The following is a 15643-nucleotide window of genomic DNA, read 5'->3' on the forward strand; positions in this document are numbered from 1 at the left end:
CTGAGGAAGCTCTGATTATGTCTGGAGAGAAAGAGAAAATGTGGCAAAATATTAACCTATGTCGTATGGAGGTAGAAAGAACACCGGTGTTCGTTGTGTCATTATTTTACTCATTTCAGTTTACTTTCAAAATAAAAGTTACGTGTTGGGGTGGGAAGAGTTTTCTGACTCCTTTTTATAGTAAAACTTGCCTGAGTCATTGTGAGCAGTGAGCCCCCTCTAGGTGACATCGGTCATTCTAATCATTTTGAGTATTCGGGGAGATTTTTTTTTTTTTAACCCTGGGCATTGGAAGACCTGGCACTTGTGGCAGCACCAGTGTTTTCTTTTGGGATCATTTAATGCTGTCTGCCTTGTTCTTCCTTTCTTAATTAAGGTATCGTAAGGCAATGGCCACCCACTCCAGTGTTCTTGCCTGGAGAATCCCAGGGACGGGGGAGCCTGGTGGGCTGCCGTCTATGGAGTCGCACAGAGTCGGACACGACTGAAGAGACTTAGCAGCAGTAGCAGCAGCAGCAGGTATAGGTCAGTGATTCACAGACAACCGGCACTCGTTAACCAGAATACTCCTCACCTCTGGTTCTCCTAAACAGAAAGGTAGCCAATATTGTATTTTTGGCGTCAAGTTGAAAGAAAAACAAAACAAAATAAGTGCTTTCCCTGACCGGGAATCGAACCCGGGCCGCGGCGGTGAGAGCGCCGAATCCTAACCACTAGACCACCAGGGAACACATAAGAGAGCCCTCTACAGTAAGCTAGACAAACTGTAAAAGATGTGACGTAAACTGGGTTCCTGAATGCGGTTGCTTGAACCTCCGGTATTCAAACCGCCTCCCTCTTCCACCTGACCGGTCTCTCGGCCGCTGCAAAACCGAAGAAAACATAATGGAGAACCGAAGCAACTGTAAAGTCTAAATATGGCCGCCGTCTCAGAAACAGAAAACAAACCCACCAGCACTAACGGGAAATGTTCTTGGATACGTTCGCGAAAGGTTGCAAAAACGCGCCTGTCAGAAGTGGGATTCGAACCCACGCCTCCATTCGGAGACCAGAATGCCCTAGGGGAAGGTAGACACCTTGAGTCTGGCGCCTTAGACCACTCGGCCATCCTGACACGCTGAAAGGAGAATGTTCCTGAACGGCCTGCTTTCTGCGACAGCCTGATACGCTGTCTCGCTTCCTGGGCAGGCTGTCGGCGGATCCACCAGGTCAGGGCGGAGGAGAACCTTGCGCTGGGCGCCTGCGGCTGTCTGCGGAGGAGCTCTTGGAGAATGCCGGGTTTGCAGTTCCTGCCGACTACCTAGGCTCTCAGGTTGGCAGGAAAATCGAGTCAAGAAGTAAGGACAATCCTGCTAGAAAACCAGAGGGTTTAGTGACCATCCGACCCAGCAAAGGAAGGAAACTATAGTAGCAAAAGCAAAAAGAAAGTGCCAGATGTCTGCCCACTGGGCGACCCGCCACTGCCAGATCCCGGGCTCCCGCCACACGTGCCTGGCCCTAGCTGGGGAAAACTGGCTAGTTGAGTGAATACAAGGAAATCATATGGAAGTAGCTTGCCACAGAGGAAGCAACAGTGATTGCTGTTGTTGTTTCAAAATTATTAGGGCTTTCTGCCTTATTGTCTTTGGCATACCCATCCTTTTAAGACCCACACCTCTTCCTCTGCCAAGTCACCCAGTCCTGGCTAGAGACAATGGGGGGCTATCAGTGTTAAAGAAAAACATTGCTCATTCATGACACCCCTTAAACACTGTAAGGAAGACTTTATTAAATGGGTGGTGTGGGGCATGGGAATTAAGATATGTATGGTTTATTACTGCACCAGGGTCTTGAAGTGGGAGAGGTGAGATTGGATTTAACTCTGAGTACAAGTGAGACTGGAAATTTATAGCCAAAGAGAGAGGTAGGGTGCATTTAGTGGATGAAAAATTACTAAGGGCGCGGGCTGGGGGAGCGGGGAGGATTCTGTCCGAAAGGATATCTAACTGGGTTCTTGCTGAAGGTAGACCAGGATATTAGATATCGCCTGGTAAAGGACCAGGAACCCCATTATATATTCAGAGTGATAATGTATCAAGGATGGGGCATTCTGGTTAAACATACTTAGCAGGATTTTTGCTAAAATTGAACGTTATAGAGACAAGCATGAAAGTCCAAAGTCAGGCCTCGTTGAAAAAGATTTCGGGGTGGGGGTGGGGGGCAGTTTTAACAAAAGAGTGTAAAGATAGCAAGTGTGCTTTAGCATCAACCGGAAAGTCCTGCTTCTTGTGCTCCAGACCACATACATTCATTCATTCATTCATTCGTTTATTCACTGAGTCTTAATCCATACGTTTTTGTTGTTCAGTTGATGAGTCTTGTCCCACTCTTTGTAGCCCCGTGGACTGCAGCACGGCCAGGCTTCCTTCCCTGTCCTTCACAATCTCCTGCAGCTTGCTTGAACTCGTGTACATTGAGTTGGTAATGCCATCCAACCATCTTGTCCTCTGTCATCCCCCTTCTCCTCCTGCCTTCAATATTTCCTAGCATCTGGGTCTTTTCTAATAAGTCAGTTCTTTGCATCAGGTGGCCAAAGTATTGGAGCTTCAGCATCAGTCCTTCCAATGAATATTCAGGATTGACTTCCTTTAGGTTTGATCTCCTTGCAGTCAAGGGGCTCTCAAGAGTCTTCTCCAACATCACAGTTCAGAAGCATGAATTCTTCTGCACTTAGCTTTCCTTATGGTCCAACCCTCACATCCATACATGACTACTGGAAAAACCATAGCTTTGACTAGACGGTCCTTTGTTGGAAATTGATACAACAGTGAACAAGGAGGAGGTCCCTACCCTGGCAAACAGACTGCTAGTGAAGGGGATAGTCAGCCCAAAGGAAGGTACAGGCTGTGAGGACAAAACAAAAGCAGAGCAGTGACATGGTGGAGGTCTATTTTTAGACTGTGATTGGCAAGTAAGATCTCACTGCCTTTTTCTAAAAATAATTTTCAAAAAGTAAAACACATGATTCCCATGCAAATATATGTGATGCACGTATCAAGATTTTACTCAACTTATTAATGAGGGTCCCTGTACGATGTTATAACCAATTCAAAGGAGATTTTGAAGAGTTTTTTTTTTTTTTTTAATAGACAAGGGGATTTGAAAAGAGATTGGTAACAGATGTGAGATGGGTTAATTTATCAAGGGAATGATACTTAAGGTATGGTTTCTACCTTGGGGTTGTTTTTCTTAATAGACAAGGGGATTTGAAAAGAGATTGCTAACAGATGTGAGATGGGTTAATTTATCAAGAGTATGATATTTAAGGTATGGTTTCTACCTTGGGGTTGTTTTTTTCTACCAGAAATAAATCAGATGCCTCTCTTCACCTGTATTGTGCACCTTGTATTGTGATACATAGGAATCTTTTGGCCTTGCTCCCACACAGAAACCCTTTGCATCACTGTCGATTTTCTACAGGTTAATTTCTACCCATACAGAACTCTAAAATAGTCAAAAGAAGCCAGGCAAAGGTGCAAATGGAATCAGATAATCCCCAAAAGAAATGCTAGACAATGCCAAGCACTCCACTGTAAGGATACCTTGTGTCCAAGAGAATCAAACCGAACAGCAGTGAAAGCTGTAAGAACACATTTTATCCAAGAACTATTGTAGTAGGAGAAAAGAGACCTTATATAATAGCTGCTGCTAAGTCGATTCAGTCGTGTCCGACTCTGTGCGACCCCATAGACGGCAGCCCATGAGGCTCCGCCGTCCCTGGGATTCTCCAGGCAAGAACACTGGAGTGGGTTGCCATTTCCTTCTCCAATGCATGAAAGTGAAAAGTGAAAGTGAAGTCGCTCAGTTGTGTCCGACTCTTAGCGACCCCATGGACTACAGCCTACCAGGCTCCTCCGTCCCTGGGATTTTCCAGGCAAGAGTACTGGAGTGGGGTGCCATTGCCTTCTGCGAATAGAACTGGGCTCAATTCCAAATACAGCAAGGAATAGTGGGGATTTATAGCTAAGGAGCAGGGTGGGGTTGGTGGATGGAAAATGGCTATGAGGAGACATCAAGAGTAGAGAGATTCTTGCTGCTGCTGCTGCTGCTGCTGCTAAGTCGCTTCAGTCGTGTCTGACTCTGTGCGACCCCATACACGGCAGCCCACCAGGCTCCTCCGTCCCTGGGAGTCTCCAGGCAAGAACACTGGAGTGGGTTGTCATTTCCTTCTCCAATGCATGAAAGTGAAGTCGCTCAGTCGCGTCCGACTCTTAGCGACCCCATGGACTGCAGACCACCAGGCTCCTCCCTCCGTGGGATTTTCCAGGCAAGAGTACTGGAGTGGGGTGCCATTGCCTTCTCCGGAGATTCTTGCTAAACTGATTTAATAAAATTTCTGCTGAAGGCAGGCCAGGGTCATCCTATATTACCTGGAAGATGGGGAGGGGGATGAGGAATTTGTTTAGCTGTGGGGGGGTGATCAGATATTAAAGGTAAGGGGATTCTCACTAGAACCCTAGCAGGATTCTTATGAAAATTATACCGTACAAGGCAGAGCATGGAAGCCCAAGATCAAGGTTTAGTTGAAAAGAGGGCTCAGAGGAGCCTGACTAAATTTTGGTCAAAGTGGGAATTTTTGTCACTAATAATCTCTTTTCTATTTCCAAGTCTTAGATAATCTTTTCTTTCACATTGGAGCCTTCACTGAAGGGAGGACATAAGCACTGGGAGAAGGGGAGGGATGTTTTCCAGCACCCTGACAATAATATTCTAATTTCTCTGGTGGTCTACTTGGCCTTTAGGAACTTCTGGCCAGTCTGACCTTACCGCAAGTCTCTCATGTACCCCAGTGAGCTAGCTGAATTTTCCTCAACATGCTTAATCAGCCTTCATTCCTTCTAGCTCACCCAGAAAGTCCTGAGAGCCTGGGTGGTAAGGACCGTGGATGTAGCAGAGAAGAACACAAAATACTTATCTGTGCTTCAGAAGCTCACGTTCCAGCAAAGAAAGATGGAAAGTAAACAAAATAATTCTATGTGGGGGAGTAATAAGTACTATGAAGAAAAATAGAGAAAGAAGGGTAGAGGGAGAGGTCGGTGGTTCAGAAGGTCTTTCAGGATGTGGCTTTTGAGTAGACTGCCAGTGAATGACCAGATAGAATATCTGTGGGGAGAGAGAAGAGCAGATACAAAGTCCAGCAAAGAATGCAAAACAGCGTGGCAGGGACTGCTTGGTTCCAGCCTGTATATTGACATTGAGTGAAGAGGAGAGCTGAGGTTGGTAAGATATGGCCTGCATGGAGAATAGATGGGAGAGCACAAGAATGAAGCAGAGAGAACAGTCGAGAGGCTACTGCAAGCTCCCTTGGACAGACCATGGGGCAGCAGGCCAGATGGAGATAGACAGTCAAATTCTGGATCTATTTTGAAGCTGGAGTCAATAAGATTTGTTGATGCACAAGAAAGAAAGAAGTGGCATATAATAAGAGGTGTTTGCTGCTGCTGCTGCTACTGCTAAGTCGCTTCAGTCATGTCCAGACTCTGTGCAACCCCATAGACAGCAGCCCACCAGGCTCATCCGTCCCTGTGATTCTTCAGGCAAGAATGCTGGAGTGGGTTGCCATTAACTGGCCAGTAGGGAAGCCAGGGAGGAGGCAGATTGTGGAGAGAGAGTATGGTTTTCGATCTTCAAGTTTAAGATGTCTATTAGAGGTGTCAAGTAGCAGATAAATACAAGCATCTGAAGTACTGTGGGAGATATAAAAGTGGAAACTCATTAGCCAATAAATTGTACTTATCTGTGTCCCTGCCATAAAACAGGGAATTCCCTGGCAGTCCAGTGGTTAGGACTATGTGATCCCACTTCAGGGAACATGGGTTGGATCCCTGGTCAGGGAACCAAGATACTGCATATGCAAAGGGCAAAAGAAAAAAAGAAAAAAAGCCATAAAATAGAATGAGGTCACTTGGAAAGTGAGGCCAAGGACTGAGCCCTGGGACATTCCAGTAAGCTGAGAAAGAAGAGGAAGCTGCACAGAAGGCTGAGAAAGAATGGCCACTGAGAAAGAAAGAAAAAGAGGAGACTGTGATTTGCAGAAACTGCATGGAGAAAGAAGGTAGAGGAGAAAAACAGTGATCGGAAGTCCAATGCTGCCAAGGGGAGTAAGTCAAGAACCCAGAGGGTCAGGCTTCTGGTGAGGTTGGAGGAGAGACTGGAGATGGTGACAGGACATACTGGTGCCCTGTGGGAGGTGTTCTGCCTTAACGGGGATCAGCAATATGGAATGCTGGCTGCAGGAGACCACAGAATCAAGGTTTCGATTTATTTGAAAACAGACATTACATGGTGTGTTGTATTGATGGCCATGATCCAGTGTTGTTTCTCTCCTCAGCATTTCTTTGGACCTCTCTGGCCATGTGGTGAGGTCTACTTCCCGTGGGTTTGGTTTTTTAAAAAAACTGAAAAGAAATAGAAATAACATAAAATTAACTATTCAAAGTAGCATTTAATACATTCACAATGTTGTGCAACCACTATCTCTGTTAAAGTTCCAAAATATTTTCATCATTCCAAAAGGACACCTTGTACCTGTTAAGCAGTTGCTCCCTGTTTTAGTCAGCTTGGGCTCCTGTAATAAAACACTGAAGACTGGGTGGCATAATAAAAATTTATGTTCTTATGCTTCTGAGGGCCCACTCTTATGGTCTTATCTAAAACTAATTAGCTCCCAAAGGCCCCATCTTAAAATATCATCACACTGGGGAGTAGGGGTTCAACATGTAAATTTGGGATTGTGCAATTCAGTCCTCAGCATTCCCTATTCCTCCCTTCTTCTGGCCCTTGGCAATCACCAATCTGCTTTATATCTCTGTGAATTTACCTCTTCTATTTCATATAAATGGAATTTATATATGATCATATTATATATGATCTTTTATGCAGGGCTTCTTTCACTGAGCACACACACCAAGGAAGCATGCACCCATATTGTAGCATATATCAGTACTTCATTCCCTTTTTATGGCTGAATAATATTTCATTGTATGGAAATATCACAATTTGTGCATTGACAGACATTTGAGCAATGTTTGCCTTTGTGAATGTGCTCCCATAAACTTGTGTGTACATGTGTTTAAGTACTTATTTTCAACTCTTTGGCTAAATAACTAGGAATAGAATTGCTGAGTCATTGGTAATTCTGTTTGGATCATTGGAATCTATTTTCCACAGTTGTTGAACAATTTACATTCCCACTGGCCACGTATGAGGGTTCCAATTTCTCCTATTTCCTCCTTGCCTTTTTAAAAAAGTATGGCCACTCTTACGGGGTATGAAGTGGTTCTTCCTATGGTTTTGATTTGCATTTCCATAAAGCTTAATATAGGCTTCCCTGGTAACTCAGATGGTAAAGAATCTGCCTGTGATGCAGGAGGCCCTGATTTGATTCCTGGGTTGGGAAGATCTGCTGGAGAAGGGATAGGCTGCCCACTCCAATATTTTCAGGCTTCCCTGGTGGCTCAACTGGTACAGAATCTACCTGCAGTGTGGAAGACCTGGGTTCAACCCCTGGGTTGGGAAGATCCCCTGGGAAAAAGAAAGGCTACCTACTCTAGCATTCTGGCCTGGAGAATTCCACAGACTGTAGTCAGGTTGCAAAGAGGCAGATACCACTGAGTGACTTTCAAAGAATAATATATTTTCATGTGCTTGTTTTTCATTAGTATGTCTTCTTTGGAGAAATGTGTATTCCTTTGTCCATTTAAAGAATTGAGTTGTTTGTCTTTTTATTATTCAGTTGTAAGAGTACTTTGTCTATTCTGGATACTAGACCTTTATTATCTATATGATTTGCAAGTTTTTTTTTTTTTCCATTCTATAGGTTGTCTTTTCATTTTTAAAAAAAGATTTGTTTATTTTCTGCACATGGGCTTTCTCTAGTTGTGGTGAGCAAGAACTATTCTTCATTGTGGTTCGTGGACTTCTCATTGCCATGGCTTCTCTTGTCGCTGAGCACAGGCTCTAGGTACACAGGTTTCAATAGCTGCTGTGTGTGAGCTCAGAAGTTGCAGTTCACAGTCTCCAGAGTGTGGGCTCAGCAGTTGTGGTACATGGGCCTGGTTGCTACATGGCATAGGATCTTTCTAGACCAAGAATCAAACTAGTGTCCCCTGAATTACAAGGTGGATTCTTAACCACTGGACCACCAGGGAAGCCGTGTCTTTTCATTCTTCATAATGTCCCTGATGCACAAATTTTTTCATTTTGATTGTATGTAATTTTTCTGTTCTTTTGTTGCTCATGCTTTTGATACCCTGAGAATCCACTGCCAAATCTAAGCTTATAAAGATTTATCCCTAGTTTTTTCCTAATAGTTTCATTATTTTATCTCATATTTATGTTGTTGATCTATTTTAAGTTAGTTGTGGTGTGTATGTGGTAGGGGATCCAACTTCATTCTCTGTATGTGGATGTTTAGCTGTATTAATACCATTTGTTTAAGAGACTATTCTTTCCCCATGGCTCAAAATTCATTGACCCTAGGTAGATGGGCTTATTTCTGGTGTCTCAGTTCCCTTCCAGCAGTCTATATGTCTTCCTTTATTCTAGTACCACTCTGCTTTTGATGACCTTTATTATATTTTTGTAATAAGTTTTGAAATCAGGGAGTATGAGTCCTTCAATTTTGTTCTTTTTCTTCAAGAATGTTCGAGGGCCCTTGTAATTATAGATGCATTTGAGAACTGGCTTTTCTATTTCTGAAAAAAAAAAAAAAAATGAAATTTTGTTACAGATTACATCACTATGGGTGGTTTTGACTCTTAACAATATTGTGTTCCAGGCAATTAATATGGGGTATCATTCCATTTATTTAAGCCTTTAATTTATTTCAGCAATGTTTTATAGTTTTCAATGTAAAAAGTCTTTCACCTTTCTAGTTAAATTTATGTAGAGGTATTTTATTCTTTGGGGGTTATTGTAAATGGTATTGCTGGTATATAGAAATGCAACTGAATTTTGTGTGTTTTGATCTTGTATTCTACAATTTTGCTGAACTAAACTTTTTTATTAGCTCTAGTAGTGTCTTGGTGTGTGTGTGTGTGTGGTGTGTATTTGGGATTTTTAACATACAGGATCATGTCATATGTAATGACATCAAGTTTTACCTTTTCCTTTCCAATTTGGATGCCTTCTATTTCTCTGTCTTGCCTAAGAGCTTTGGCAAGAATTTTTAGTGCAATATTGAATAGTAATGGTGAGAATGGACATTTCATCTTGTTTCTGATTTAACTGGGAAGGTTTTCAGTCTTTCCGCATTGGCTATGTTCTTAGTTGTGGGATTTTCATATGTGCCTTTGATCATGTCAAGAAAGATCCCTCACATTGTTTTTAAATACATAAGACAAAATACATGGGCTCACAAAGGAAACTAATTATGTTGAAATTGTTATAAAAATACTAAAATTAATTTGTGCTATAGTAATATGTGTGCTTATTTATTAACACATTAAATAACAAGATAGAGCATTTTGAGTTAGTGATAAATATAAATGACATTCTGAAATACCTGCAACTGTAATGTGGTATGAAAGTATCTATGATTTTTACTCATGACATAGGTCCTACTAATACTACTGTGGTTTGCTGTCTCCTTTATTGATGGAAGGAGAGGCTCGATTTTAGCCAGAGTTTTTGAAAGACAGATAAATAGATTGTTTCCCTTTAAAACTCATAGGTATCTGAATTCTCTCCACTGGAATCTCAGCTTTCAGTTCAGTTCAGTTCAGTTCAATTCAGTCGCTCAGTCGTGTCTGACTCTTTGCGACCCCATGAATCACAGCACGCCAGGCCTCCCTGTCCATCACCAACTCCCGGAGTTCACTCAGGCTCTGGTCCATCGAGTCAGTGATACCATCCAGCCATCTCATCCTCTGTAGTCCCCTTTTCCTCCTGTCGCCAATCCCTCCCAGATCAGAGTCTTTTCCAATGAGTCAACTCTTCGCATGAGGTGGCCAAAGTATTGGAGTTTCAGCTTTAGCATCAGTCTTTCCAAAGAACACCCAGGACTGATCTCCTTTAGAATGGACTGGTTGGATCTCCTTGCAGTCCAAGGGACTCTCAAGAGTCTTCTCCAACACCACAGTTCAAAAGCATCAATTCTTCCGCGCTCAGCTTTCTTCACAGTCCAACTCTCACATCCATACATGACTACAGGAAAAACCATAGCCTTGACTAGACGGACCTTTGTTGGCAAAGTAATGTCTCTGCTTTTGAATATGCTGTCTAGCTTGGTCATAACTTTCCTTCCAAGGAGTAAGTGTCTTTTAATTTCATGGCTGCAGTCACCATCTGCAGTGATTTTGGAGCCCCCCAAAATAAAGTCTGACACTGTTTCCACTGTTTCCCCATCTATTTCCCAAGAAGTGGTGGGACCGGATGCCATGATCTTCGTTTTCTGAAGGTTGAGCTTTAAGCCAACTCTTTCACTTTCATCAAGAGGCTTTTTAGTTCCTCTTCACTTTCTGCCATAAGGGTGGTATCATCTGCATATCTGAGGTTATTGATATTTCTCCCAGCAATCTTGATCCCAGCTTGTGCTTCTGCCAGCCCAGCGTTTCTCATGATGTACTCTGCATAGAAGTTAAATAAGCAGGGTGACAATATACAGCCTTGACGTACTCCTTTTCCTATTTGGAACCCGCCTGTTGTTCCATGTCCAGTTCTAACTGTTGCTTCCTGACCTGCATACAGGTTTCTCAAGAGGCAGGTCAGGTGGTCTGGTATTCCCATCTCTTTCAGAATTTTCCACAGTTTATTGTGATCCACACAGTCAAAGGCTTTGGCATAGTCAATAAAGCAGAAATAGATGTTTTTCTGGAACTCTCTTGCTTTTTCCATGATCAAGCGGATGTTGGCAATTCGATCTCCGGTTCCTCTGCTTTTTCTAAAACCAGCTTGAACATCTGGAAGTTCGTGGTTCACGTATTGCTGAAGCCTGGCTTGGAGAATTTTGAGCATTACTTTACCAGCATGTGAGATGAGTACAATTGTGCGGTACCTTTAGCACTCTTTGGCATTGCCTTTCTTTGGGATTGAAGTGAAAACTGACCTTTTCCAGTCCTGTGGCCACTGCTGAGTTTTCCAAATGTGCTGACATATTGAGTGCAGCACTTTCACAGCTTCATCTTTGAGGATTTGAAATAGCTCAACTGGAATTCCCTTACCTCCACTAGCTTTGTTCATAGTGATGCTTTCTAAGGCCCACTTGACTTCACATTCCGGGATGTCTGGCTCTAGGTGAGTGATCACACCATCGTGATTATCTTGATCATGAAGATCTTTTTTGTACAGTTCTTCTGTGTATTCGTGCCACCTCTTCTTAATATCTTCTGCTTCTGTTAGATCTATAGCATGTCTGTCCTTTATCGAGCCCATCTTTGCATGAAATATTCCCTTGGTATCTCTAATTTTCTTGAAGAGATCCCTAGTCTTTCCCATTCTGTTGTTTTCCTCTATTTCTTTGCATTGATCGCTGAGGAAGGCTTTCTTATCTCTCCTTGCTATTCTTTGGAACTCTGCATTCAGATGCTTATATCTTTCCTTTTCTCCTTTGCTTTTTGCTTCTCTTTTCACAGCTATTTGTAAGGCCTCCTCAGAGAGTCATTTTGCTTTTTTGCATTTCTTTTCCATGGGTATGGTCTTGATCCCTGTCTCCTGTACAATGTCATGAACCTCTGTCCATAGTTCATCAGGCACTCTATCAGATCTAGGCCCTTAAATTTATTTCTCACTTCTACTGTATAATCATAAGGGATTTGATTTAGGTCATACCTGAATGGTCTAGTTGTTTTCCCCCCTTTCTTCAATTTAAGTCTGAATTTGGCAATAAGGAGTTCATGATCTGAGCCACAGTCAACTCCCAGTCTTGTTTTTGCTGACTGTATAGAGCTTCTCCATCTTTGGCTGCAAAGAATATAATCAATCTGATTTCGGTGTTGACCATCTGGTGATGTCCATGTGTAGAGTCTTCTCTTGTGTTATTGGAAGAGGGTGTTTGCTATGACCAGTGCGTTCTCTTGGCAAAACTCTATTAGCCTTTGCCCTGCTTCGTTCCGTATTCCAAGGCCAAATTTGCCTGTACCCCAGGTGTTTCTTGACTTCTTATTTTGCATTCCAGTCCCCTATAATGAAAAGGACGTCTTTTTTGGGTATTAGTTCTAGATGGTCTTGTAGGTCTTCATAGAACCATTCAACTTCAGCTTCTTCAGTGTTACTGGTTGGGGCATAGGCTTGGATTACTGTGATATTGAATGGTTTGCCTTGGAAACGAATAGAGATCATTCTGTCATTTTTGAGATTGCATCCAAGTACTGCATTTTGGACTCTTTTGTTGACCTTGATGGCTACTCCATTTTTTTCTAAGGGATTCCTGCCCACAGTAGTAGATATAATGGTCATCTGAGTTAAATTCACCCATTCCAGTCCATTTTAGTTCTCTGATTCCTAGAATGTCGACGTTCACTCTTGCCATCTCCCGTTTGACAACTTCCAATTTTCCTTGATTCATGGACCTAACATTCCAGGTTCCTATGCAATATTGCTCTTTACAGCATCGGACCTTGCTTCTATCACCAGCCACATCCACAACTGGGTATTCTTTTTGCTTTGGGTCCATCCCTTCATTCTTTCTGGAGTTATTTCTCCACTTATCTCCAGTAGAATATTTGGGCACCTACCGACCTGGGGAGTTCCTCTTTCATTGTCCTATCATTTTACCTTTTCATACTGTTCATCGAGTTCTTAAGGCAAGAATACTGAAGTGGTTTGCCATTCCCTTCTCCAGTGGACCACATTCTGTCAGACCTCTCCACCTTGACCCGCCTGTCTTGGGTGGCCCCACATGGTATGGCTTAGTTTCATTGAGTTAGACAAGGCTGTGGTCCATGTAATTAGATTGACTAGTTTTCTGTGATTATGGTTTCAGTGTGTCTGCTGTCTGATGCTCTCTCGAAACACCTACCATCTTACTTGGGTTTCTCTTACCTTGGACATAGGGTATCTCTTCACGGCTGCTCCAGCAAAGGGCAACCGCTGCTCCTTACCTTGGACTAGGGGTATCTCCTCACCGCCACCCCTCCTGACCTTGAACATGGAGTGGCTCCTCTTGGCCCTCCTGCACCCACACAGCCACCACTCCTTGGATGTGGGGTTGCTCCTCTCTTTAATCTCAGCTTAAGAATCCCTAAAGTTGTGAGAAAATTGGTGATAGAAAAGATGGACATGGCTGGGATGGAGGTGTAGGGAAGTGGCAAGCTGTTGTGCTCAGGAAAGGGTTGGTTTCACATTTCCATATAAATGCTACAAGGACAGTAGCAAAGGCTTCTTGCCAAATGATTAAGTCTGAAAGAAAGGGGACAGGGACATAAATAAGGGTGTGTGCCCAGGGAATGGCTACAATGGTAGAACCTGGACTGGAAGCTGGGCAAAGAGAAAAGGGAGGATAGAAGTGGAGTGGGTCAGTGACAAGGTGTTGGCTGGAGTTCCAGTAGGGTCAAGCATGGATCAGGAGTGAACTAGAAAGAGAGGTGGTGTTAGAGAAAGATACTTAAAATACCTAGAATACCTTCTGAGAGGAGCTGAAATGTTACCAGGTAGCAAGAAGACACATTTTTTAAGACTGTCTGGGCAGGACTAAGAAAAGCTTTAAAGTTATTTGGCTAAATTCTGCATTGGCAAGTGGGTTCATAACCACTAGCACCACCTGGGAAGCCCAATATGTTTATTAAAGGACAAATAAGAATGTGCTACTTGAAATCCTGGAGGCTCAGTGGTAAGGAATCTGCCTGCCAATACAGGAGACACAGGTCAGGAAGATCCCCTGGAGAAGGAAATGGCAACGCACTCCAGTATCCTTGCCTGGGAAATCCCACGGACAGAGGAGACTGGCAGGCTACAGTCCATGGGGGTCACAAAAGAGTCTGACATGACTGAGCAACTCAAAAGCTTGACGCATAAGGACCTTGAGATAGACAAACTGAACTGTAAATCTACAGTTATTTAGAATTTAGACTACTAGGAGACTTTACCTCGGAGAAGTGTTTTATCACTGACATTGTTTATGATTGACAGGGTATAATTGTAATTAAAAAGCACTGACTTATTTGGTTTTATTTTTGTATTTAAATTCTTTATGGCTCTGGTTCTAGCTTCACTTGGCTGCATTCTTGCTGTTTGACCTCCTAGAAGTAGATACACAAATACAAGATAACAATGCCATGGGACTTATGGGGTCTTCTTACCTTGTTTTAGGAAGCTGGGTTAAGAGGAACTGATTGGCAGAGCAAGAATTGGGGGCAGGCTAAGGAGGAGGTGGTGCCAGCATAGGTCAGGGTAGGATTTATGGGGTGGAGGATGGAACAATAATGAAGGGTCAGAGTCATCCGATTTAGAGGGAGTCTTTTCTTCCTGATCTTGGAACTTTGTCTCTTAATGCCTTAGGGTCCTTCCCTCAAGCTTCCCCGTTGTTTCTCTGCTCTCCTTTGACATTTCTTTCCCATATCCTGCCCACCCCTTAGACAAGATTCTTCCCAGATAAACTGAGCTTTAATATATCAGCAAGGCCCAGACCTTCAGCTAGTAATTGCTTTGGAGATCCTGGAGGACTCCCCACTATCACATCTGCTATCTCCTAGGCCCCAGTATATGGTGTAGGCAGGGAGTAGGAGATTCAGTGGGCGTCCCTGGTGGTTCAGTGGTATAAAGAATCCACCTGCTAATGCAGGAGATGAGGGAGACACATGTTTGATCTCTGAGTCGGAATGATCCCCTGGAGAAGGAAATAGCAACCCACTCCAGTATTCTTGCCTGGAAAACCCCATGGACAAAGAAGCCTGGCAGGCTACTGTCTATAGGGTCACAAAGTGTTGGACATGACTTAGCAATGGAAAAACAAAGGGGACTCTGTAGGTCTAGATGCTCAGGTTACTAAGAGAGTCTTATAATAACTTCTAAAAAGCCTCCCACAGTGCTCTGCCATCTCTCCTGCTCTCTCCATGTTGTACTACAGCGGGGTACATGGCAAGGACATGTTTGCTACAAGCCATTCCCCATGAGCAACAGCCCCCACCATGTCATTGTTCATTCTGTTGTCATGATCTTAGAGTGTACCAAGAAAATATAGACTTATTTTTAAGTCTCAGTGGAGATGTGAACCACCTCATTTGTTTCCAAAAATTTTCATGTATGCTCCTTGAACACCATTCACTTCTTGCTGCCAAGCAGCTTTGGGATCCTATCTGCTTTTTCCAGTGTTCACCAGGAGCTCAGTTTTGCCTTCCTGAAATTAATGTCTTCAGAATATCAAGACTTTAACTAATTATCTTGAAATAGTCATTTCAACAGATGTTGTAGCCTGACTTGGGTTTTCCTGGTGGAGAGGGCTGAGGATCAAGCATTTTGTTTTAGACATCATGCTGGATGTCTGTACACCCCAGGGAAAGGGTTGGAATAAACAGAGACAGGCCTTACAACTAAATTTTCTCTCAGCACATATCCTCACCTACCAAACACACTTCTCACATTATTTTACTCCTGGGGTTATTAGCAGGTTACCTCTCTTCCTCATTTACCAGGCCTTTTAGATAAATAGGGCTTTACATTTTCGGCC

The 15643-nt window shown here is 43.2% G+C and overlaps 2 non-coding genes across 2 annotated transcripts; both read right to left on the bottom strand.

Annotated features, from left to right (window-relative positions):
• Positions 1 to 656: 656 nt before the first annotated feature.
• On the bottom strand, positions 657 to 728 carry TRNAE-CUC. The gene has a single exon. It is a non-coding gene; the product is annotated as a tRNA-Glu (tRNA).
• A 280-nt stretch (positions 729 to 1008) lies between these two features.
• On the bottom strand, positions 1009 to 1114 carry TRNAL-CAA. Its single transcript has 2 exons — positions 1077 to 1114; positions 1009 to 1054 (listed from the first exon to the last, which is right to left on the bottom strand). It is a non-coding gene; the product is annotated as a tRNA-Leu (tRNA).
• Positions 1115 to 15643: the final 14529 nt, after the last annotated feature.

The sequence above is a fragment of the Bubalus bubalis genome, chromosome 9, assembly GCF_019923935.1.
Source record: "Bubalus bubalis isolate 160015118507 breed Murrah chromosome 9, NDDB_SH_1, whole genome shotgun sequence".
Taxonomy (NCBI): Eukaryota; Metazoa; Chordata; class Mammalia; order Artiodactyla; family Bovidae; genus Bubalus; species Bubalus bubalis.